Genomic DNA, 2,794 nt, shown 5'->3' with positions numbered 1-2,794 from the left:
TATTTTCAGATCACAAAAACCTATATCTACTATCCATATACCACTTGTATCACCATCTCTTCGCCGAACTAGTGCACCTATACAATTTACCATTGTATTGGGTGTGTTGGGGACACAAGAGAATCTTTGTTATTTGGTTGCAGGGTTGCTTGAGAGAGACCATCTTCATCCTACGCCTCCTACGGATTGATAAACCTTAGGTCATCCACTTGAGGGAAATTTGCTACTGTCCTACAAACCTCCGCACTTGGAGGCCCAACAACGTCTACAAGAAGAAGGTTGTGTAGTAGACATCAGAGCTCTAGCGCCCAAGCTCGCGTTCCTCTTCTCAAACCACTCCAAGCATGTCCGGAGCAGGAGGCAAGTAGATGGTCTCCTCCGTCACGGAGGAGAACATCAAAAAGTTACGGGAAGCCGGATATCTGGCCGCGGATATCGCGCACCGGCTGCCAAATGCGGGGCAGATCATCCCAACACCCGAACCCCATGAGAGGGTAGTTTTTCTTACCCATTTTGTCCGCGGACTGGGATTTCCCCTCCACCCGTTTGTCCACGGGCTCATGTTCTACTATGGGCTGGATTTTCATGATCTGGCCCCCAATTTCATCCTCAACATCTCGGTGTTTATCGTCGTGTGCGAGGCCTTCCTCCGCATCAGGCCCCACTTCGGCCTATTGCTGAAAACCTTCAATGTTAAACCGAAGGTGGTGGGTGGCTAGCAAGCAGAGTGTGGAGGCACCATGGTGGGCAAGCTGCCTAATGTCACCTGGCTCGAGGGCACCTATGTGGATACCATAAAGGGGTGGCAATCGGGGTGGTTCTACATCACCGAGCCGCGCGACTCCAACTGGGTGGTGGCCCCCAAATTTCGATCCGGAATCCCCATGCGGCTCACCTCCTGGAAAGAGAAGGGCCTGTCCTGGGGTTCTTCGGTAGAGTTGACCGGACTCCAGACCTGTATCCGGAACATGACGAGCAAGAAAATCAAGCTCGTCAACGTGGTCCAGGTCATGCTCTTCCGCCGGATCCTCCCGTGTCAACGACGGGCATTCGATTTGTGGGAGTTCGACTCGGCCAAGCACCAGACGCTGCGAGAGCTCTATGACACGACGCACGAGGACGTCTGGAGGGTGCTGTTCAAGGGCGCCGAGATTCCTCCTTCCCTCACCGAGGACCGCAGACTCAGCGCAAAACGCCGCGCCAATCCGGTAAGTTTTTATATCTCTCAGGGTATTCATTTGCCCCGGTTTAGTCATATGCAGGATCTAAGCTTCTATGCCATTAACAGGACTGGATAAAGACAGCGGAGCAGCTTGATTGCCCAACCCCCCTGCCCGAAGATCCTGCAGGAGCTCTCCTAACGGAGATGCTGACTCCGGCACCTTACAAGGTGCCGGTGAAGAAGACCAAGAAGAAGGCCGCGGGGACCCGAAAGGGTCTCCGGCGCAAGGTTGTATCGGACTCATCGTCCGATGACTCCGATGCGCACTCCTCCCACGAAGACGAGGAGGAGGAAGAGGAAAGTTCTCCCCCCCCAGCCGGGGGAGATAAGAAAAGGAAGGCCGACCCAACCGGGGAGGCCGAAGGGTCCAAGAAGGGAAGGACCCTCCCTCCGGACTGCCCCACGATGGCCGCCGACTGCGGGGACGAGTGGCTACCCAGGGTCAAGCCCCTGGCGAAATCGTAAGTGTCCGGGCACCATAGTACTTCATGGTATGCTTTATTACATTGCCTCTCCTCATGCCGAACATGATTATGCAGTCTGTCCCGAGCTCGTCTCGACGTATCCTCGTCGAGCGGCTCTCTGGACTCATCGGATATGAACAGCGGTTCTCTCCTGACCGCTACCACCCCTCGCCCTACGGACAACGCCGAGGTGTTGTCTCAAAAGGCATCGAGCCAAGGGGAGGTGGTCCTGGGGGCGCCTTGAGGCGACTTCCCGGACCCTGGGTACCAAGGGAGCGAGGCTCCTACGGGCTCCGAGTTCGGCCCTCAGCCGAACACTGCGTCGGAACCTTCGATGGTTCCGGACTCCGGCAGGCGGTCCCCCATTAAGGGGGGCCAACCATCCGTGCCGGTGTCCTCTGTCCAACCAGAGGCGCCGGACAACTTGCTGGAAGCGCTTCACAGTGCTTCCATCGATGAAGAGCACCACACTATCATGAGTGCGGTGGTCGAGAAGGTTCAGTCCGCCAAAAACGGACTGACCGAAGCTTGCGCCAGCCTCCTAATAGGCTTTGAGGTAAGCAATCAAAATATAAGAAAATATTACCACATAGATAGTAGCCCCTGATGCTCTGTTCGGCATTCGCGAAGAAAAGCCGAATGGAGGATCAAATGATAACTCAGGAGTCTAATTAGAGTATGTCTATGTGTATGTGCAGGCTTCACTGCTGGCCGCTGCCGCACGTACTGCGGAGGTCTCTGTGCTGAAGCAGGACCTAAAGCGGTCCGAGGACGAGCTCGGCCTTACCAAGAGGCAGCTTGAAGAGAGCAAAGGTAAGAAATACCCCTGTCTAAATAGTTAAAAAGAAATTCAGTTATAAAATAATAGGATCATCATGGGTTTGCCAGGGGCCACGACCGAAGTGACGACCCTGAGGAAAGCGCTGTCCGAGGCCGAAGACAAAGTGGCCAAGGAGCGTATTGAGCGGGAGAAGCAAGAAGCCCGAGTAGGCGAGGTGCAGCAAGAGCTCGAGGCTCTCGCAGAAAAGCACGAGTCCTTGGAGCTTGACTCTAAGACGCGAGAGTCCGAGCTCGCGCAGGCGCTTGAAAGCGTCCGGAGCGCCAAGGC

The sequence above is a fragment of the Triticum urartu genome, chromosome 7 (genome assembly GCF_003073215.2).
Source record: "Triticum urartu cultivar G1812 chromosome 7, Tu2.1, whole genome shotgun sequence".
Taxonomy (NCBI): domain Eukaryota; kingdom Viridiplantae; phylum Streptophyta; class Magnoliopsida; order Poales; family Poaceae; genus Triticum; species Triticum urartu.
Note: the sequence above shows the minus strand (reverse complement) of the source record.